The 23,590-nt window shown below is 39.9% G+C and overlaps 1 protein-coding gene across 1 annotated transcript in view; it reads left to right on the top strand.

Moving 5' to 3' along the window:
• The window catches only part of pcbp4 (poly(rC) binding protein 4), a 182,866-nt gene that overhangs the window by 40,519 nt on the left and 118,757 nt on the right, over positions 1-23,590 (top strand). The window contains exon 2 of the mRNA XM_042406383.1: positions 14,940-14,988. The gene's annotated coding sequence lies outside the window, so the exon portion shown is untranslated. The remainder of the gene's footprint in view (positions 1-14,939; positions 14,989-23,590) is intronic.

The raw sequence follows: 23,590 nt of genomic DNA, 5'->3' as shown, positions 1-23,590 counted from the left end.
ACCTTAAACCTCAAAATATTAACCTTGATCTGGCACCAACAAACACACACACACACACACACACACACACACACACACACACACACACACACACACAGAAGCAGTGGCAACAATGGACGGATTTGCGGTTGCCGTTGTCTAATTGAAGGACGTGTTTAAGTGCTCATTAAGCTGTATTACACAACCCAGCCATTACATTGTCATCAACACCTCACCTCATGTCTGAATTATCGGATGTGACATGTAATTTTCTAGTGTGTGTGTGCGTGTGTGTGTGCGTGTGTGCGTGTGTGTGTGTGTGAGCTTCTGATCATAAAATGTAATCTGTGCCGAGGGGAACAGTCGAGTACGTCCTCTCCAAATCTCCTCCTCGCTGTCACCCTGCTGCAGCTACAGAAACAAAACCACTAAATATAAAATGGAAATGTTCACAATATTTTCAGGCTGTCGTGGCAACACTGTGTCCCGTCAAGTCCTCAATATTAAAAACAACAAAAACACAGATGATCATAATATTTTAAACAAAAATCTCAAAGTGTTATTTAACATTTTCCTTCCTGTTTTAAATCTTTTTAGTTTGTCTTTATCTTAGATCAGAGCAGTAATGATTGATTCCAAGAAAACTACATCAGAAACTAATAATTATTTTCATATCTATTGATCTGTCGATTATTTTCTCAATTAATCAATTAATTGTTGGCCTATAAAACATCAGAAAATAGTAGAAAATGCTTTTCACAATTTCCCTTAAAGATGATGACATCATTTGACATTTTTGCTCAAAACGATTGTTTATCAAAATAATAATAATTATTGTTTTATATTTGCAAAGACTTTTGTCTGATGTAGTGAATAAAAACTCATTGCACTGAACGTTTGCATTCATATTCTATATGGCAGTGGTTCCCAACTGTTGGGTCGCTGTCCAAGAGTGGACCGTGGGTTCATCCTGAGTGAGTCGTGAGTATTCGGGTCAACTTCATCAAAAATAAAAATAAAATCTGCCTGGTTAGTAGCGTTGCTACAACATGCAACTTTCCACCAACAGTAACCTATCAAAGCTGACTTTGTTGGTCATGTGACCCTCGTCTTGCATCTGCTGACTGTAGCAGACTTTCAGAGGCGGAGGAGAAGTTTTCTCCACAAAAGGCTGAACAAGAAAATATATTCTTCTCGGTTTTTATTGACACTGAACACAAAGAAGAAGAAAGTGAAGTTCTGACTTGGCTTGAAAACATTTTTCTTCTCTTTATGACTTTCAGCTCTGCAGCTGTTGTGTTTCTCTGCTATTTGTTTGGACCCGTTTACATTTTCTGCTGTTAAGATACTTTTGAATAAGACTGAATAAGTTTTAACTGCTGTTGCTTCTAATGTTTTTTAAATGTTTGGTTTTCAGGAGCGTGTAGTCCAGTAAGGCCGTCGCCCCTCCTGGTTTTCCAATTGTGAAATACAGATTTTAATGAAAGATCTTTTTTGTTATTGTTGTGTGTGTGTGTGTATAAGTTTCAGTTGTTACTCTCATAAATTACTTACATAAATCATAGATAATTACAGAAACGTGCAATGACTAATGAAGACGATGACTGTGCGTCTAACGGCGATATGTATTCATATACATATTCATATATTCAGCTTTTCCTGGTGGCCCCTGATTGGTTGACACCACACACCGAAAACAACTGGATCTGTGGTGGATTGGGTGATTTTCCGCTCAATTATGTTGCTTCCTTATTAGACAACATTTACACCCTGACGGCAGGTAAAACGTTTACAGATCGTTGTGGTGCTGGGGTGATATCTGTAACCCCTAAATTCCACCGGACGCGTGTGTGCTGCGTTCCAGCTCTGACTTGGCTGTCGGAGCTGATCGCGGTTACTCTAGTCAATGTATCCGATTCCACCGGACGCGCCGCGGCGCGTTTCAGAAGCATCCCAGAAGCGGCTCTCCGCTCCGCTGCGCTAAAGATAGACGCCTCATCTATTTTTTACGGAGACCATGTGAAGCAGCACAGAGCAGATCGAGCTGGGCAGGAAGTCAGACACAGAAACAGCATTGAGCATCCAGTCAATTTTCAAAATAAAACACCCTGTGCAGACTCCAGGTCGTATATCAACAATAAACGCAATTAAAACAGATTAATAAAGAAACTATTTAACTCCATAGCCTACTTAACCGTAGCAGAAGCACAAAAATCAAGGAAACTTACCAAATCAACATGGGCAGTTTAGTTGCCCTGCTACTGCAGTAATTACGGTAGCCTTAAGGCACTTTATCAGCTTTGACTAGGCTGCGGTAATTACTGTAATAGGAGTGCAACTGACTTTAAACGGTGGATGGCTTCCCCACGGTGAAGACGCTCCGCCTCTGACACACGCGCCCGTCGGAATCCCGGGGTAAAGTGAAAACAGTTGCTAAGTGGCCACCAAAAGATACTTTTTTAAACTTTTAGGAACCGTTAGCCTAGCCGCTAGCCACCAGCAGCTCTCTGCTACATTATACGCAGTGTGCTCACGGCCAGAATACACAGAGCTACCAGGGGCTGCAATAATGTCACTCTCTGGTTTAATGTTTCTTATTTTATTGATCTTTAATCCTTAGTTGTACCTCAGTTATTTTAGTTTTCATGTTGTGAAGGGAAGTATTGATTCTCAAAACAAGATGGTGGGGAGTCTGAGTCCACTGACAGGAGGAATGGATGGCTGCTGATTTATAAAAATGTAGTGTTGGGATTTTGATTCAATCATTACTGCCCTAATTTTAGAATATTTACTTATTTCTTCATCTAATCATGTTTTTGTAAAATAATTTCATTCATTCCAAGAAAGTATAATCACTTTTTAATTATTTTAAGCTGGAATTAAAGGTGTAAAGGTGTAAAATATAGTCAAAATGTTTGTTTCAGGATTCCATGAAGAGCTGGTGGAATCGTCTGTATGTTAGCTTGACTGTGTTTTCATTGACAGAAGGTGGATCCTGAAATATTTGCAGAGAGCCTTGGCTATAGGCTGAATTATTTATTTCAAAGAAAAAAAAAACCCTGACAAACCCTGAAATTGTGTCTGAAGAATCTGGATCCTTGCGTCAGAAAGTGACTGGAATAGTATATTTATAAACTGTATAGACTTCACAGTAATGAATTACTTGTACCTGCCAAATTAGTAGTCCCTGAAGCTGTGTGTAACGCTGTTATGTCCTTGAATTTAAAAGTAGAAGCTAAAAAAAAAAAAACCCTGATACAGAAAAGCAGCTCTCTGAACTCTCCTTGACACCTGAACTAAACGTTGAGGAAAATTCATGCATGACATTCAGAATCTGAGTCCCAGTCTCGCTCCTGAATCCATCCGCCTCGAGCGAAAGTTATCTTTAATTTCATGCCTTGAAAATGAAGTTTTCATCAGAGTACATAACAAGCCTGGCATGTATAAGTAGAGCTATCCTATCATCATGACTTGTTGTCGTGTAGACAAAAGGCGGACTGGTCATGTGCTTTCGGAGAGAAAAACCACCACATTCCTTCCTGATCAAATCTAAAGACATGAGAACTCACTTAGACCTATTACTGAAGGTTAAGCAGAGAGAAAGAGAACATTAAAGACAAATCTGTTATATAAGATGTAAATAGAGAAGTCAAAGAAACAACAATAGAAGAGTGAGTAAGACAGTCAGACAGACAAAAAAAAACAAGTGACTGATCAGGTGAGACGGATGAGAGGAAGAGATGGAAAAAAAAAGGCTACGATATAAAAATACAATGTCTCCAGTCGATCGGTTGAAGTGCACAGCTGAAGCACAAAACTCCAGTGCAGATGAAGAGGAAGTATGTCATGCTCAGAGTAATCATAACTCGAGTAATGGTGTTTCCTCCCAAGAAAAACAAGTTCAAGCGACAGCACCTTCTAGTGGACGTAGTATTTTGAAAGTTTAGAGTATATAAGAGCGTAGGTCATTATGATAAGGGTTAGGATTAGGGATGGTTAGGGTTAGGGTTAGGGATGGTTAGGGATGGTTAGGGTTAGGGATGGTTAGGGTTAGGGTCAGGGTTAGGGATGGTTAGGGTTATGGATGGTTAGGGTTAGGGGTGGTTAGGGTCAGGGATGGTTAGGGTTAGGGATGGTTAGGGTTAGGGTTAGGGTTAGGGGTGGTTAGGGTTAGGGATGGTTAGGGTTAGGGGTGGTTAGGGTCAGGGATGGTTAGGGTTAGGGATGGTTAGAGTTAGGGTTGGTTAGGGTTAGGGATGGTTAGAGTTAGGGTTAGGGATGGTTAGGGTTAGGGATGGTTAGGGTTAGGGTTAGGGATGGTTAGGGTTAGGGATGGTTAGGGTTAGGGTTAGGGATGGTTAGGGTTAGGGATGGTTAGGGTTAGGGTCAGGGATGGTTAGGGTTAGGGATGGTTAGGGTTAGGGATGGTTAGAGTTAGGGTTGGTTAGGGTTAGGGATGGTTAGGGTTAGGGATGGTTAGAGTTAGGGTTAGGGATGGTTAGGGTTAGGGTTAGGGATGGTTAGGGTTAGGGATGGTTAGAGTTAGGGTTGGTTAGGGTTAGGGATGGTTAGGGTTAGGGATGGTTAGAGTTAGGGTTAGGGATGGTTAGGGTTAGGGATGGTTAGGGTTAGGGTTAGGGATGGTTAGGGTTAGGGATGGTTAGGGTTAGGGATGGTTAGGGTTAGGGTTGGTTAGGGTTAGGGTCAGGGATGGTTAGGGTTAGGGTCAGGGATGGTTAGGGTTAGGGATGGTTAGGGTTAGGGATGGTTAGGGTTAGGGTTAGTATATGATGGCCGTTTCTATGCTCAATTATGTCTCATAAGTTGTTGCAGCAATTTTTGGGTTGATACCATTTGTTGTTACACAGATTTGATGCAAAATTTAACCATTTTTCATCAATTGATAAAAATGGTCAGAAATCCCTCCAGAATACCACATTAAGACACCGCCATCAGCGATTGGATGGTGAGCCCTTCTGTTCTGGAAATTGCTCAGAAACTCCTTTATTGTCAGTATACCCAGGAGAGCCAAACATCCTCTGAATGCCCTCGGTCTCTAGTTTGTGGTTGTAAAGTTTCATGAGGCTGTGATTATACTAGAGGTCACAATAGATCATTTTATACAGTGACGTCAAGTTTCAAAAAATGGTCTCGCTACAATGAAACGGCCACTTTGGGGATTAACATCAACAAACAAGAATACAATTGGGCTCATTGAATCCACAAGAGTCTCAGCTTCCCAGTCAGACCCAATTTATGCAATTCCAAGACTGTTTAGGGACCCCAGTATGCAGAAATATTCAAATACACCATTTGTATAATAGGTGAAAATAACACAATTATACTGCATGCAAAAAACTGCATGTGATTAGTATAAAGTGGGCATGTCTGTTTTCATTCAGATATCTTGAGGTCAGAGGTCAACGAACCCCTTTGAAAATGACCACTATTCGCCACTATGAGTGACCTTTTTTCACATATAGTAATTTGATTAATCGTTAATATAAAAAACTTTGATTAGTCAAGATTTAAAATGTGTGTATTTTTTGGGGGGTGTTTTGATTAAGCAAATGAGCCACATTTGCAGGCAGTGAACCAGATGCAAAATGGTGCCTTTGAAGAACGAGTTGGATGGTGCAGGTGGGGAAGAAAGGCAGCTTTCATGTTATAACTAATTCATGTTACATCCGACACTGCAAGTAAGAAAGATTGCATCACGATAGTCCAAAAATAAACAATATAAAAAGTATTTAAAGTGAAGTCATTGTGTTTTTTTCCACTTACTTTCTGATGCTATCATGATCTTCATTACCTTTATCTGTGCATTCAGTCTAATCAGTTTATCTACATGCTTAAACATACAGGAGAACAAAGCAACAGAAGATAAGAGTAGAATGAAAGGAAGGATGGAAAGAGAAGGAAAAAGACAGAAAGAGGAATGTAAAGAGAGAATGTTTAAGGTGTAAGAATGACATAAAGGTTTTCAAGTTCAGGATTTCCTGTAAGTACGGTGTAATTATAGTGAGAGAAGCCTTTCCGTGATCACCGACTGAAGGTGTTAGTCGGCTCACCTTTGTATTTAGTGTGACATCATCAGATATGAGCTGTAAAAGATGGAGAGACTGAGGTGTGAGGCGTGTGTGAGAGAGAGAGAGAAAGGAGAGAGCGACTGATCTGAGCAAAGACAATCTGCTGTTTCCTTCTGTCGGGTAAAAACACACACTGCTGACCTTGGAACAACATCATTAACTTTGATGAGTAACAAGCTGGAAACAAACAGAGGATGACCAAGACGATGATCCGTTATTAGCGAGGCAGAAGTGAAGTGGATAATTAGGGGAGATTTCATTGTGATATAACGAGTGAGACACCACTCAAAATAATATACTGCTGCTGCTGCTGCTGCCAGTGTGTCAGATCATTAGAGAGGCAAACTCTGGAATTAAAGTCAAGTGTGAGCCGGATCAAATCAATGTTTAACAGAATAAACACAAACAAGGTCATAATACATTTCATTTTAAACAACTTCTTAACTCTATAAAATCCACTTCTGTCTGTCTTTGTACATCAACTCCATTTTCCACAAATTCTGTGCATATGCAACGACACATTCTGGGAAAAATGTAACACCCGATTAAGGTTTTCTTCTGGCCTATTAATAGTTGTCAAATGTGTTATTCATAGCAGATGATGCTGCAGTGAAATGAGTGTGAATAGAGCTGCTGTCAGTGTCTTTTCTGAGGCTGACAGCCTGACTGATGGAGCCACTGCTGCTATCCCCTCTGGAGCCAAGCCAGAGTGTGTGTGTGTGTGTGTGTGTGTGAGGCTACACATCACACACGTTAAACACTATACATGTGAGGACCCTCGCTGTCACAACGCATTCTCTAGCATCTAAAAAAAAATCATTTATTTCAAACATTTTTATCAAGCAAACACAAAAACACAGCATCATTCCTCAACACCCAAATACATACAGTCAAGACTACAAGTCTATTTTTAGAAAAGGAAAGACGTTTAACCCACATGACCTGGTCAAAGTTTGATTTGAATGGAGAGTGTGAGCGAACCCACACCTTTTTGAACATTTACTGCTTCCACATAGTTTTAGATACAAACTTCATTTGAATTTTAAATGAGTCACAAGACTTTGACCTACAAATCTTGAATTTACATGTTTTTTCTATCTTTTATTGTTTTTGAGATATTAGAGTGTGAGTTTTAAAGTCTTTTCTTGCTCCTCCTGTGATTTTATAATGAGTGTGTATTGCGGAATGTTTCACAGCACTGAGGGAGTGACATCACCAGGAGCAGTTGGAGAGGAGGATTTTAGAGTACGCTTCTTGTGAAATCTCCTCATAAATCCCATGACTTTGGCCAAATCTTACATTAAAAATCATATTTTAGTAGGAAATTCCGTGGCGAATCCATTGATACAGGTTTGAAAGTGGTCAGACTTATAGTTTAGACGTCAGAAGCCTCTGTTTGACACAAAGTTCATGCCCATAGATTGCCTCCCCATTGTTTTATGTTGTAAGGTGTGATGTGGCACTGCAACTTTCAGGGCTTATTAAATCCAAACAGTTCGCGTTATTAATTATATATTAAGTTTTTAACAACTTTTTTCCAGCACAGTGTCATAAGTCATGTATCAAAGTTTGAAGCTGATACCATTAACGCCCTAGGAGGAGATAGTGTTTGTTCGGGGGCCAAAATTGGGGCAAATTCTTATTTTGAAAGGCTAATTGCGGACTTCCTGTTGGACTTAGGTCAGGGGTGTCAGCATATGATTTGTAGGTCTTGATGAGACGAATAATTAAGTTTTGGTTTGATCTCTCTACGACATTCCTATGGGCCGTGGCGGCCATTTTGTTACATAGGTGGCGCTAGAGAGCACATTTTGGCACTTTAGGGGTTAATTTTTACTTTTTATCAAATTTTTCATCAGACTTGATGTGTGTGCCAAATGTGGTGAGTTTTTGAGCATGTTTAGGGGGTCAAATTTAGGTGTGAAGTGGCGTAATAATAAAGAAAGAAACAAAGAAACAAACACACAAAAAACAATTGTTTTACAGAAGTCCTCTGCCTTTTGGGCTCTGCCTTTAAATAAAATACAATGTCATCATGAGGAGGAAGTAGAAGTGACTGCAACCAGAGCATCGATCCCTGACTTTTGACTCGCAGGGAACATTTCTACATTCGTTCACCTCAAATTTTTGAACTTTGACCATGTTTAACATAGACATCTTACATCATAACTGTATATAAATAACAGAAAATCACAAAAAAAACATAATATGTCCCCTTTAAATGTGAGGAAAAGCATAAAAATGTCCTCTCCGAATCTCAAACTGGTCCTCACAAATATAGAAGTACAAGTACACTCTCTCTTACTTTTTAAACTGCCCAAGGGAAGGATCTTTACTCGCCAGCGTGACTGTCGCCCTGCCTGTCCCTGTACCACACACATACACACACACACACACACACACACACACACACACACAAAGTACCAGAGAGGCAAAAACTTTAGCCGACCTGCTGTCTCGATCATGCACACACACACACACACACATGCAAATTCCAGTCTATTTCATCATTGACCCTCTCAGCACTTATTGATTCTTACAGGACAGACTGTGTGTGTTACTGTGTGTGTGTGTGTGTGTGTATTTGAATCAGGGGATCGTATTTGCAGTAAACACCTCATGTATTTTAACATTGCATCTGTAATTCGCTGCCCCCGAACCTCCAACCCTCCTCTGTAAGCTGCAGCTGATTGGATGTTTTTTTTTTTTTTTTTTTTTTTCTGTAGTCGATCGATATCTCTAACTATCCCACTCTGCAGTCAGACAACACTTCTGTGAACCATATTTCTGCAGTGTTGACCGAATTAAAATCAAGACTATTAAAGACCTTTTTTAATACCACATAAAATGCAATTTACTACCATTTTCACAGTCATACTACTCAAACAATGGCAGAAAACCAGTCGGGACAATAAGGCCTGCAATTATGTATTAAATACATGAATTTATTGACATTTATGTCATTTTTTCAGCACTTCCCAGCTGTATTATAAAAATAATTCCTATCAATTAACCTGAACCCAGATAAATGGCAGAAAATTGATCTTACAATTACAAAATAATTAATTTAAGTTGTTAAACTGGTGACTCTTGAGCTTCCTCCTGTAGCTGCAGTAGTGACAGTTTTCTCTGCAGGTCTGATGGTTCTGACTGAGACTCTACAAATAAAGGATTAAACAGTTTCCTGCAGCACAATCAACTGTCACACCAGTCTCACTGTAGTTTATAGATGTAGAACGTCTCCTTGACAGCCTCCAAACACACTTCCCAAAAAAAACTCACAACAAATGTTACCGTCTACAGCAGGAAAGAGACGATATTCAAGACATTTGTAAGATAAATGACGCTAATACTGTTTTTTTAATGACTTTTAATATTAAATTCCACTTTTTAAAGTTCACATATTCAGTGTTTTGAGGTATTGTGTCTTTAACATGGATGTTTAATAGAATATAATTCAATTCAATTCAATTTATTTAGAGTGCAGCATGGTCCCAACACACTTTACAGTTAAAAAGGACAACACGCAGCAATCAATTTACAATAATAACAATTAAAAGTGAAACAACCACATTAAAAACATCAATGTTAAATAGATGTTAAAAGGGGATAGGCCCGACAAGTTGTAGTGAATGCACTTTACAGTTAAAAGGACAACATACAGTAATCAATTTACAATAATAAAACAATGAAAGTGAATCAACCACATTAAAAAATTAACAATAATATAATCATTTGCATTTATCAAACTATTGGCCAGTTAAAACCAAGAAAAACTGCAGCTAAAGGCTGTTTGTGTGTCTGTCGACATGCAGATAAAACAGATAAAACAGACATTTATAGAAGTATTGGCTGAGTACAGCACTTCTGGTCTGACTTGCTATCCTATTTTTGGATGTGTAGAAGTGGTTTCACCTGCTATTAAATGCTCCTTAACAACGTGAAAGTCATTATCTCAAGCGTCTCACTGTGTTAAATGTATTTAATAACAATAAAAGTCTTCCTGTTAAGTGTTTACTTTAAGTCTTCATCAGCCTGAACCTGTAAAATGATCAGTAATCCACTCATGGATATATTATTCTTATCAGATGCGGCTGAAAACTCATTTAGTATGAGCACGTATTGAACTGACACCTTATTATTTCGCTCATTATGCAGAAGTAGCATTTTTAATTTGTTTGCTGGGAGCCCAATATGTTCTGAATCAGCTCTTGTGGGTGTTATTGGTGTCAGCAGCACAAATCTTTTTTTATTTAAGCTGATTACTGAGATTGTTCCCTTTTTCTCTGCTTCATTAACCTTGAAAGTGCCGTGTAAATATAGTTATTATTATTTCCTCAGAGAGAAACCAAGAGGGAGTTGAAAACATTTCTCCAAATACAGCTTAACTGAAATTACTGCTTAGATATGATCTACGATATGAAGTTATATGTTGTAATATTCACTTTATAGTCATTTATGACACACAAATGACAACAACTCTGATCAAATTATGAAAACTGTTGCCCTCTTGGGTCATTTTTATTAATATTATTATGTATAAAATTCTATAACCTTTCTGTGACATTGTATAACTCAGTCAATCCGCTTCTGTGACCTAGAAAATATATTTATTTATTTATTTTTCTCTGGTTTGAAGTTGTTTTTTCCAGCTCGGTAAAGTTTTCAGGGGTAAACAGACAGGTTGCAGCACGCTACCGTTGGGACTGCCACTTAAAACTGGCAACAAGGGCTTTAACAAAAGAACAGCAGAAAAACACCAGCTGGTAAAAGATGTTCTCTAACATAACAACATACCCACTCATATACAGATTTCTTGTATATATATATATAAAGTGGAGAAACTATGACCTCAGCAAAACAAATATAAACTATCAAGCTACAGAAAGTCTCAAGAGCCATAAAAACATTTGATAATAAATATAAAAATCTGCAGCTGGGATGAAATAAACAAGTGATTCCAATCAAAGGGTGCAAAGTGCTTAAATCCAGTGTATGTGTGAGATATCTAGTGCATACTGGATGTTGCATTTTAGTAACAAGATGTAGACGGATGTGAAAACGCTCCCTGCAAGTCAAAAGTCAGGGCTTCAACCTGCTGTGAACACTTTGCACATGCCTATAAACAGCTGTCTGTTCTGTAGCCTTGGTTGCTAAGGTCGTTGCTAGGGTGTTTACATGTGTTGTTTATGTCGTCCACTCTCATATATCGTATCGGATTTCAGCTCCAACATGTATGGATTTGAGAAGCTGACGTTTCGAGTAAAGAAGGAGAAAAAGAAGTGAAATCTTCCTGAAAAGCTTCCTGAAGCTGACCAATCAGAACACAGTGGGCTCATCGGGAGGGCGGGGCTTAAAGAGACAGGAACTAAAACGGCCTGTTTCAGACAGAGGCTGAACTGAGGGGCTGCATAAAGGACCAGTAGAAGATAAATAAGGAGTTTTTAACTGGAAATCATGCAAAGATATTCCAGTAGAGCCCCAGAATATAAATGTAGAGCTGGAAACGTGCATATAATATGTGTCCTTTAAACATTCAGACATCATTCAAAGGTAAAGTCATTTGTGCCCTCTCTCTCTCTCTCTCTCTCTCTCTCCTTCACTCTCGTTGCTCTCAAATTACAGTAAAGTGAACATTGAGCTTTTCAGAACTCGCTACCTAATTAGACTCTCTCCATTCTCCTCTAATGGTGTCCTGCTCTTTGACACTGAATCGTAGAAGTGTATTATTAGCAGGTGTGTGTGTGTGTGACTGTGTAGTAGTGTGGGTCAGGATCCTGACAGTGTGTGTGGGATGTTGGTCAGAAAGACAGACAGAAGGCCTGCAGTCCCCCAAGACCTCATTATAGCTCTGAGGGGAGACACACACACACACAGGAACACGCTTAAACTCAGACATCTGGAAAAGGGCAGAGGGCGCACACGCATACACACACATCTACATGGGTTAGAACATGACGTGGCACGCACACACTCACGCACACGCGCACACTCAACTACACTAACATGAGTCAAATGTCTGAAAAAGGGCATCAGAGAGTCACACACACACACACAGTAATGAGCACACACATGCACATAGCAGCCATACAGTGAAGTCTTAGGATTCCTGTCTACTTTGTTAGTTCACCGCTGTCGTCTTTTAGTCTAGTCATCTCTCTCTCTCTCTCTCTCCAGTTGTCAGCGTGTTTAACAGCTGAGCGTCCTCTCGCTAACATCAGACACGCGCCCCGCGCCTCAGGCTGCTTGTACAGCTGACACACACACACACACACACGTGGGGTAATTCGTCCCCTCTGTGAATATCACAACACTTTTTGGTTTTGCACTGAGCTTTTCAGGGTAACTGAAAAGCAATTTTGTTGGTGTTTATTAGCAGCTGAAGTTGACAATAGAACTCACAAGTTGACAGAAGTTTCGATCGTACGTGTGTTTTGGTGCCAGTTTGAACCAACAGAAAAAATTGGAAAAATTGCAGGTTCTGATTTTATTTATTGATTTATTTTGTCATCAGCAGGTTTAAATTTATGACCAAATACCTGCTCAAACTCGTAGCCTTGTAGTCGGTCAGATAGAAGTCAGATCACGTTTCCACCAGAAATGAACTGCTCCATAATTAGTCCGTGACCAGACCGAGACCACTTCCTCTAAAAGGGTCTCTGTGTGGTCGGTTTGGTCCGAGTACGACAGATCTGCCCCAGACGGATTACACCGAGGAGAAAAAACCCAACCAGTCACATTCAATCGGACTAAAAAAAGGTCTGAAAATGAGGATGAAGAGGTTCTTCTTTGCAATGACAATGACAAAACTGTAACTGCTTTTGTGTAGAGAAGATACTGTTGCTAAGGTAACTACTGTGGCTGCTGAAAATCCTACTATTATAACTGTTGTTTTTACTATTATTAGCATCCCGTTCCACTTATGAATGTCTGTAAAGCCATTAAGTTTTATTTTATCATCCTAATAACTTTCACTACTACAACTATAACTGCTTCAGTGTTTACTACTGTTACTACCAGACTGAACAATGCTGGCATTTAGAGGCTGATACCAACACATTTGGAAACCATGGATACTGTGATATTGCTGCAGTATTATTGACAGTTTTGTTGGGTTGAAACGTCAGCGACTAGTATCTGCTAAGAACCGTATAGCATCCAATCAGCCTGCGTGTTTAAACCAGCATGGACACCAAAAACCTGCATTTTTTTCTTTCCTGCAGATCAGCAGCTCTTTAAACTTACATTTGATCCATGAAAGAGGACACTCAGGGGTTTATTTTACCTTTTAATTAAGTTTTAATCTTTACAAAACACTCTGAATGAATCAATAAAACATGCTAAGAAATACTGAGCATAATTTAAATCACTCAGCGTTAAAAAAAAAAAAACAACCCCTCCGAACATTAGTGCCGTCTTTCAACCTGCAGGACTCACAAATTCACACCCTCACACTCCCACCGTCATGCGCTCCCACCGTAACCCACAACCTTCCTGCAGACCCTGTCTCTCGGGGGCAAAATATATGGGTGTGATCACTTGAAATGTTTGATGTGCTTGAGATGTGTGAAGTTTTGTGAGGAGAGGGGTGGGGGGGGGAGGGGTGGGGGTGGGGGGGGCAAACAGCTTCAAAAAGTGGACCTATCATTTGCTTTTTTTTTTTTTGCTGGAGATAAATCAAAGGAACTCGCTGAGAGCGGCTAACAGGCTCAAGAGCTCCTGCCAGTCTCTCCAGTGTGCCTGTTGGTGTTAAAAAGTCAGTAATCGTGATCATTTCACAGTCTGTTGACAGCCGAGACGGCCGGAGACTCCGTATGGAACAGAAAAATACAAAAATGGGAATGTACAGTATGTGGAAACACGTGTGTGTGTGATGTAATTAAGTTAGACAGAGTCATTAAATAATTATATTATTAACTTAATTACCTGGCACTATCTACAGTACTATCTAGTATAGTAGATTTCAGTGTATTATCTACTCTATTTACAACTAATTTGGGGAAATTCACTGTGAATTATGAATCGTCCCTCGTTCATATTGATTTTATTCTTTATTGATGAATATGTGGGTAATTTGCCTGTTGGGTCTTATCAATGTATTTACTCTTTCTCAGGTTTACGCTGCCTATTAGATTGTTAATTGCTTGATGTCTAGGATTGGCTGATTTTACAGTGAGTGTGTTTACATGCGCACAAGTGTCCCCCATAACTCACAGTGTAAGTACGAGGGATGCTCAGTATTTGTATTTGTTGAGGCAGCAAAATTATTTGTATTTGTATTTGAATAAAAGCAGGAAGAGGCTTAAAAATCCTGTTTTTGTTTTTATTACTCTTTTAATTTTAGAAAATTAAAGAGTTACAATAAGTGTTCATGAAGCGTGTGTCAGTAGCTCAGCTTTATCTCTGGGGAACACCCCCAACTCTGGGACTGATGTCCAAATTAGGAAATGTGCGTCATGTAGCGGGTGGATGTGACTCCCCTCACTGAGACCTGCTGATAGACGTCACAGCGGAGCAGAGGAGAGACACTGAGATAGTGATGTAACCGACCTGCACTCTGGTATTTGACATGGTTTATTTTTCTTCCTGAAAACAAATAATTTTTAAAATATTTGTATGAAACAAATATTCGTATTCGGGCACACCCCTAGTAAGTACATTATGAATGCATGGTCAGTATGAGCAGGAGGAATGATTACAGCGAGAAAAACATGTTTCAATGTTCATTCAGGCTCCTTGTTGTCTTAAGACAGACTTTTCAAATCAGACTTCAAACTGTGAACTCGTCCTTTAAGTGTCTTCAACTATATTTTTGAACCAGAGGTTTGAAGTGTGACAATCTGACCTCTTGTGTTTTTTTGCCTCTTTCAGGACTGTTCCAGTGATGTCGCCGCATCCACAGATCTGAGAAATTAAGTTGGTGAGTAAAACGTTCAGATACTTGGGGATATTTTTTGCATGATGAGCCAATCAGGCGGCTTTGTCTCCATACATGATCTTCACCTTAAGGCAGAACCCCGTTTTAACATTTAAACCTTGACTACGCCGCCCCAGAGGTTACATGTCATTGCCTCATAATGAGCCGTGGGTGTCTCAGGGAACATCATACAATATTTTACAGACTTTTATGGGAATTTTAGTGGGTTTTTTTGACTGTACATGAAATTTACGTCCTCTTCCACCCGACCAGCCACGGTGGAAACACACAGCCTAGGAGGAAGTTGTACCTGAGAGGTTACACTCAGGTCACGAAAAGCCCGTTAACCCCCCAAACCAGCCAGCTCTGCCTGTCAGTCACCTGCACAGGAAAAACACAAACTGCAATAAAAAACACAGAAGACAGAGCAGGAAGCCTGTCAATATGTGCCTTTAGCTCTGCTTCACTGTGCAGCTCTGAGCTCATCTTAGCTTTGTGCAGCCAAATAAATACATATAGACTGTTTCAATGTTTCCTCAAATCGGTGGCTGTAATGATTCATCACAAATAGCCTGAATGATTTGGGACCAAATTATTTCATCGCAGTCTTATTATTCTGCCTTGCCTTTCTTTTTTTTTCTCCATCTTGCAACAGAGGCTGCTGCAAATGTAATCATTCAACATTGCTTAAATTGCGGAAACTGAGATGAATACACAATCAGACGTGATGAACTGTGCTCTCCTGTAGAGAGGAAAGCTGGAAATAACAGGCAGTTATAAACCCTTCGATACATTCACACCTAATGTCTCCTCAGTTTGACACGTTGACTGAATGAAGCAGTGAATTTGGCCAATGTTTACCTGCCTCGGCGATGCATCTGCAGTAAACTGAAGTATTATTTCTTTCTTTAAATGCTGTATTAATGTTTAAACTTTTAGCAGAATGTTTAGCAGCAACACATGCTTTCATAACCTTTATGTGTCATCATTACAAGCGACAAATACAAACACTCGGTTCATATTTTTCTCTCTTCTTGGAGAAACGTCACCTCGCTGACCTGCCTGAAAGTGTGCAGCGTGAGGAGAAGTTCACACTGAGTGAACTCCTCTTCACCTCCGTGCCTCAGTGCCCACAGCGAAGTTACAGCCGACTCGCTCCATCTGTCTCTTTCTTATGACCAAAGTGTTGTCGAAATACTCGACAGCTCTGAGAGACGCTGAACACAAAGGAGTAATTGTTCCACGATCCCTAATCTTGTCTTTATTCTGCTCAATCTGCCCCTTTTACAAAGTCATGTGTACATGTCTCAGGTGAAGGATCTCTGTGTGTCTTTCTACGTATATTTTTATCTTTGTGAGGACCAGTTTGAGACTAAAGTTGAAGGAATCTGTGTGCATCAGCCAACTTTGAGATCAAACCGATGCATCAACAGGGAGAACAATTACTCTGATGAAGACGTGCTTTATGTGGAAACATTAGTCACTGCACATGCACCTTATTAAAAGCTCTTACGTGTGCTTCATATCTCATCTTGAGAGCTTTGCTTAAGCGTGAGGACGTCTTTGGAAGGCGAGAGCAGTCCTCATTTCCTCACAGCGCTGTTAGGATTTAGTTTGAGGGTAACTGTTTGTGCCTGAAGGACGCGATTTGCATCAAAATCTCAAAATTATAACTGTCAAACCCAAAAAATCAGCAGAAACTTCTCTCTACAAAGATGTCAGTTTCTCATCAGTCTGTTAAACCTGCATTAACTGATGTTTTGTCCTTTAGTTTTCATCAGAAACAAGTAAAACTCTGACACATCATCAGCTTTTAAGTTGATATGTTGAACTTGTTAGCAAACAGTTGCTTATTTCCACATCCAGCAGTTACGGAGCAACATTATCATTCATGTGGAGTCGTGTTTCTGTCCACCTGGTGAATCTAAGTCCAATATTCACTCTCTATTAGCTTCTGTTTTTATTCTCTACCAACTCCTGAGGGAAATATCTGGCTCTTTAGCTGCTAAATGCTCCACTATGTTCACCAGCTAGTCTACAGATTGTAACGGGTATAGGATGGACCCAATAGCAGCACAAATGACACTGGTATAAACTCAGCAGTCTTTATTTCACACGATGTCAAGGCAATATTAGCACGGTCGGAGAAACACAGTTTTTGAACCCCGATCTTCCACTCCCACAGCGGACAAAGACCAGGGAACAGGCAGGCAGAACTCAGAGTCAGGGACAGAAGGCTGGTGGGTTTACCGGGGCAGAGACGAGGAGCGATGGTCGAAGACAAGCTGATCAGAAACCAGGAAGGCAGTCCAGTGAAGAAAGCAAGATGACTGAGCATAGTAGCATAGACAATCTGACAAGGAGGGAGTGGGCCGAGGCAGCTTATATACTGGCTGATTGCAGATGATGAGCAGGTGGGAGCGCCAGGTGAAGGTGGTTGAACTAATGAGGGGTGTGGCAGAGCAGAGAGTGAGACTGAATGATTGGATGATTCCCACAGCAACAGGTGAGGGGGAGAGCAGACTCTGACACAGATAACTGTGTCTGTTTGGTGCTGAGCAGGTAGTGTACAGAGGCTTTTTTCAGCTTTTTCAGCAGAAAACGAGGCTATGAGAGCGTCGTTATCATTATCAGTAAATCCACTTTGAAATCAAAGAAAAGAGACGTTCCCTATAACTTGAGATCTTTGTACATAATCATCAAATTTCTGACTTTTTCTCCAGTAATAGTTTGAACAGCTACATTCACGCAAGTGTGGAAACTGGAGGTGTTGAAACGTGACATCGCAGCTTGATATCAATCAGAACAATGACACTAGACGTATTGATCTCTGCCGGCTGATACAGATCAAATGAGTGAAATTTGTTCATTTGGCTCTATCAATATCCCTGGAACTCTCACAATCTCCCCTATACAAACTTCTGCACTATAAATAAATGAAAAAAATACAAAATTCAATCTATATTATTATTTCCTGGAGCATGTGTAGTACTACTCACTTGCACAATGATGCCATTTCTGAATAGTGTAACCTGCTCTGCAAAACAACAATGTGTGGCAGCCTGGTGACACATCTAGTGACTCTGACATAAGACTATAAATAATGACTATAAATAGGGTAAAGGTTTGTATGTGTGTGTGTGTGTGTGTGTGTTGATTCTGCTGCTTTAACTTGGCGGCATTTGGGACTATCACACACACACACACACACACACACACACACACACACACACACACACACACACACACAATTAAGCAAACCTCACATCTCTGCTGTAATGAAGCTTTGTTGAATTTTTCAACAGAAGGTAGATGGATTTTGTAACTTGGCTCATTTTAATGTTGATATTTGGGAATTGTGTGTGTTTTATTGGATTTCAGTGTCTTCTGAGCCAAAATGTCTAGATCTGTGCCATCTCTTCCTCCTCCTCTAGATCTCTAAACTTTATTTCCTTCCATCCCTCTCTCTGCTTTTATCTCTCCAGCAGCCTAGTTTTTTTTTGTTGGGGGGTGAGGTTGTCTATCCTTACGCTCTGCGTGCCACTACATTTGTCATCTCTTCCTTTATCTCCCTCTCAGATCCATGCCTTCCTGTCCCTCTGTCTGTCTCTCTTTTAAATCAACTTTACTGTCTTGCTCTCTCTCTTTTTTTTTTATCCCTCTCTTTCTCTCTCCCTCCCTCCCTCCCATCTCTCTGCTGAGCTGCCAATTAGTGTGTAAAATGCAAAACCTCAAAAAGCCCAGCATGTCTTCCTATGAAGAGAAAGTGGAAGCAGAAATCAGATGGATTTGGGTCATCAGTGCGCAGAGCTCACTCTGCCACAGACATTTTTTATTTTATTTTTTTTCATCCTGGCTTTATTTTTAATGCTTAAACTTTTGTTTTGCCAGATTTGACATTTTGCCTGTCAGAAATGCATCTTATACGACTATTGTCAGGAGGTTGAATCCAAGAGTATTACTCTACACAAGGTTGGACAGATTCCTAATTACACAAAAAAACAAAAAGAAAAGAAGAAAAATCTGCTACATTTAAAGCTAAAGGGCGTATTGGGGTCATCTGGGACGGGATTAGCTTTTCAAAGGGCAGAGCAGTGTGTGACTTTAAGCTTAGCATTTGATAAGTCATGCATCATAAATGAGACCTTTTTTTTTTTGCAAAGGCGCTGTTTTCCCCAATCGCTATGTTAAGCATATTCCTGACATTTTATTCATATTGTCCCTTTGCTCCGCTATTTTAATTTTTGAGGCATCACCTGGACTCCCCCCTCCCTCCCTCCCCCCCGGGTGAGGAGGGCGTGAGGTCACGTTAAGTCAAGTGAAGGAGCGTCGGTACGATATGAGCTCATTTCCTGCTGACATCGCCGCCGTGTGACCTGTGTGACCTGCTGAGACTCTGCAGGATACATGTGAGAGTCTGTCTGTGTTTCTCTCACATCCTCTGCGTGTCTCGTTATCTCAGTTCAGGCGATACATGAAGATTTAATATTTTTTATTTTGTGTGTATCTAAATGCATTAATTATAGCTTTTTCTCACAATTTTGTAGAATATATTTGCCACTATGAGGTTGAATTTTATGGTTCAGAGTGAAATATTTCTTCATCAGCTTTACTACACATATTCACATTTCTTATAAGAAACATTTTGATGGTTTTGGTGACCCTCCTGTGGTGCTACTGGTGCATTAAAGTTTTCACCTATTCACTGAAATATCTAAACATCTGCTACGTGTATCGGCACAGAATTTTGTACAGACATTCATGGTTCCCAGATGATAAATATTCTAATGATTTTAGTAGGGCTGTAGTCGATTAGTTGGTCGATATGCTCTCGTCCGTCTAGATTCTCATTGGTCGAATAAACTCCATGTTGTCTTCATAAGGAGAAAAGTGCTGCATCAATAGTTTTCCAGGAGTAATCCATTATTTCTGAATGAATTTACTGATAGCGTTTGGGAGTCTCTGGTACGTGAGTCAACCTCTGTGTCGTTGCCTGGGAAACGATTGGTAGCGTGGCTCCGTTTGCGTAGCGAGTGGTTAAAGAGCGAGGTGCAGAGAAGTGACGGTGCATGCGAAAAGGTTAGCAGGAAGTTGTCAGTCTGGCAGTAAATGTACAGTACAGACTACAGTGTGTCAGTTAATAAATGCTAAAAAGTCACGTCTGTTGTTTCCCCAAATGCTGGAAAAGTAAAGGGGGTTAGCTCCAAAGTTAGCAACAATGGGCTAGCATAACCTGACGACACAAAACAGAGAAATACAGAGCAGAAATACCTCCAAGACTTTTTCTCTAGCTCCACCATGATGTTGACTAAAATACAATCCAGACAATAAACATTTGGAAAGTTACACATTTTAGTTGGTCAGGCTTTGTGCTTCAACACATTCAATTTGAAATAAATTGAACGGAGGCCACATTAAAGTGCAGAGACTCCGCTTTAATTTGAGTAAGTTTACGCCAATAAAGATCCTGTCGCTTTTCATCAAGCTCAATCTATTTATCTATCCGTCCATCTACAGTGTGTATGTCTCTCTCTCTGTTTCTCACTCTGTGCTGGTAGAGGACTGAATAGAAGAGGACAGGTTCAAAAAAAAAAAAAAAAAAAGAGAAGACTGTGTTGTTGAGTCCAAGAGGACTGAACAGAGTGAGGAGGCTGATGTGAAAGCAATTTGCCTGACAAGTAATCTCACACACCCTTATCTCTCTCCACACCTCGTTTCACTTGAGTTTCAACCACTGAAAACACAACGGTTTGCAAGAGTAGCAGTCTGCTAAAACGTGTTGTTAGTGCAAACTCAGAGTGGTCCACAGTGTCTGTCTCTGTGGATAGAGCGAGACTTAGACGCTTGCCAGGACTGAGGAGCTCGATTTCCGCAGAGAATCTAAAAATATGTGTACTTGCATATCCGGTGATGTAATTGTGTTTTTATGCTTCTAATAACAGTTTTAACAGACATAATCCTCAGTGTAGGTGCTGCTGAGTGAGGCGCTACATCAATTCATCAAGTGGACATACTGAAGGAAGTGAAACGATGCTGAGAAAAATTAGTCCACACTTTATCTTCTGTCCTGTTATTTCTCCAAATCGTAAGTGTGAGTCATGTCTCTTGAATGTTTTATGATTGCCGGAAGGAATGCGCTTATTAGCTCCTTGTTGAACTGCCACGTCTGCACAGCCTCCGGTTGTTTACTGGCTATCAGCTGGCCTGTAAAAACCGCGACTCCCCTGAATACATGATATTAGGCTGATAATGGCCTGATTCAACAGACGTGAGGAAGCAGGAATGAAATGGAGCATTTGAAACAACAACAACAACAACAAAAAAAAGAATCAAGCAACAGCGTTTCACTCTCCAGAGAGTAGTTCTGTGTAAGGCAGACAGCACTGAGCATGTGCAGGATTTCTGTTCTGTTTACAGCTTCGCTAGCTTGTTGTGCTACGTATCACAACCTCTGGACTTTGTACTACATCATGAATTTCTCAAAGAACTTTAGTACAAAGTCCAGAGGTTGTGATACGTACCACAACAAGCTGGTGAAACTGTAAACAAAACTGCATACAGTACAATAGTAGTAGAAACTACAGCATTATTAAACTTTTTTTATGGTTGTGTTTAGACTCTGGCAGCACTTGGTTTAACAAGTTACTTGAAACACAACATGTCATATTAATATTTAAGCTGCACAACCATCTTTCACCAACCTGAACACACAAACACGACTCAGGATGTGAACATGTGTCTCTGTTGTTGTATATGAATGTAATTTCTAGGCGACAGGGACGGTCTGTCTTACACAGAACTACTCTACTGAGACTGAAAACTTGATCGCTGTCATTAGTCTTTGGAGCCACTAATGTGACCAAACTCTTCATGATGAAGGAACATGTCACCCGGTGCAGCGGTGTGGCTCATTGACATGTTTTTAATAGTTTCTGGACAACAACGGAGGAAGAAGATATATCACAATACTTGTTAGTCGATCAGTTCATTGTTGGTTTGAATCCAAACATGAGATTTGTTGACAAGGAGAAAAATACTGTATCACTTTGCTTATTGCAATTTTGCAGAGGTTTGTTAACCTTTTTCCGTTTAGGGTCTGTTTTCATTCTAGTTTTTATGAAAATTTGTAGAACAACAGCGATAAAACTGATCTAATACTAAATAATAGGGATGTGCAGAGAGCCCAGTATTTGTATTTGTATCTGTATTTGTTGAGGCAGCAAAATTATTTGTATTTGTATTCGAATAATAGTGGAAAGAGGCTTAAAAATCCTGATTTTGTTTTTATTACGCTTTTAATTTTAGAAAATTAAAGTGTTACAATAAGTGTGCATGAAGCGTGTGTCAGTAGTTCAGCTTTATCTCTGGGGAACACCCCCAACTCTGGGAGTGATGTCCAAATTAGGAAATGTGCATCATGTAGCAGGTGGATGTGACTCCCCTCACTGAGACCTGCTGATAGACGACACAGCGGAGCAGAGGAGAGACACTGAGATAGCGATGTAACCAACCTGCACTCTGGTATTTGACATGGTTTATTTTTCTTCCTGAAAACAAATAATTTTTTAAATATTTGTATGAAACAAATATTCATAAAAAAAAAAAAAAAAAAAACACTATTTTTGCTTTGCCGCATAATGTATTTGTATTCGGGCACACCCCTACTAAATAACACAAAGAAAGGGAAAAATGCTCAAAACCTCAAATGACAAATGAACATCTGTCAGACACACAACAAACCAAAACCATAGCTACAAATGGCAGCCGGCGTAATATACCAAGAGAAATGAATTAAACATTTTAAAAATGTCTTGTGATTAATGGGCTGTGCAGTCAATCGGGTTAATGGATCCAGTTATCAGTGGTTGTGTCAGGATCTTAGCTGGATAACAATGACTGTTCTGGTTTTGTGGAGCATCTAATTCAATAAAGAGTCCATTACTTCCTGCCTGTTAGTCCCCAGAAGCCTCTCCTCCTCCTCCCGTCTGTCTTTCTCTTCCATCACATCAGCTACTTTCGCTCTATGTTGTCACTTTTTTTTCTTTCCTATTTAATTACATTATTGGTTTGACTGTTAATTAAGAAACCAAAAAAAAAAAACCCATTAAGCCTTGTGTAAACATTAAAAACCTCTTACTGAAATATCAGATATAGTATGAAAGAGGTAGGATTAGCTCATTCAGCATATTTTAATAATTTCTGTGATGAAACGTTGGTCGGGTGTTTTGGCTCTTCATCAACCTGCATCCTCTTCCTCTGCTTCTCTTAATGATTTCCCCCCAAAGCCTTTTTAAAACCAGTCAGTACAGGAGGAGAGAGTTGTGACTCATTTAAGTCCAACTGAAATTAAACTGCCTTCCTTTGTCTCCTACAGCAACATATCTGTAAATCATGTGTCCTGTGTTGAAACCAAAAGGGAGAAATTCATATGTGAAACTCTTTGATCTCATGATATTGCCCCCTAGTTTAACATTAATTTGATGAAATACTGCTCCATCATCCACTTATGTAGCTCCAGTCCTTATTTCCACACCGCAAATCAAATCTTTGCATAAAACAATAACGTGTCATTCTATCATAGGCAGAGCAGACGGTCACACTGAGC

Source organism: Thunnus maccoyii, chromosome 3, assembly GCF_910596095.1.
Source record: "Thunnus maccoyii chromosome 3, fThuMac1.1, whole genome shotgun sequence".
Classification (NCBI taxonomy): Eukaryota; Metazoa; Chordata; class Actinopteri; order Scombriformes; family Scombridae; genus Thunnus; species Thunnus maccoyii.
This window is presented reverse-complemented; position numbering and strand designations above follow the sequence as displayed.